Here is a 535-nt window from a genome sequence, read left to right as displayed (position 1 = left end):
GATCTTCGAGTAATTTCGTTTCTGCTAGAGAGTCATGTGGTACCTTTGCTAGTTTTTTCACTGTGTAACATTGTGCTGTATGGTCTTGGTGATATTCTGGCTGTATAGTTCCACATGTGTACACCTGCACAGCAACAATGTTATATGTCCAAAATAGAATTTCTGGGTTGTACAGACTGAAACTAATGGACTAAAAATGGTACACCGATTATTCATAGATAGTAATTATGCGGAAAGGAACTTCATCCATTCTATTATAATGCATTACTATAGCTTTGGAGCGACAGGAAAAATATAGGGCTGTTTCGCCAACTTTTCACAAATATTATTATCATGTTTGGACCAAGCGGCTTTAATGACTAGGTATTGGGAGTTTCAGAGTGACGATTAGGGACTGTTTCTGCTTATTCCGATATTTTGATGCATTTTGATAGCTTGTTACTACTGTGTGTTTATTTCATTGATTTGTAATAGTTAGCAATCGATACATTAAGTTCTATAAAACGTTTCATGAAAAGTTTCAAATTTTACATCG

This window comes from Varroa destructor, unplaced genomic scaffold (genome assembly GCF_002443255.2).
Source record: "Varroa destructor unplaced genomic scaffold, Vdes_3.0 BEIS01000005.1, whole genome shotgun sequence".
Lineage (NCBI taxonomy): Eukaryota > Metazoa > Arthropoda > Arachnida > Mesostigmata > Varroidae > Varroa > Varroa destructor.
This window is presented reverse-complemented; position numbering follows the sequence as displayed.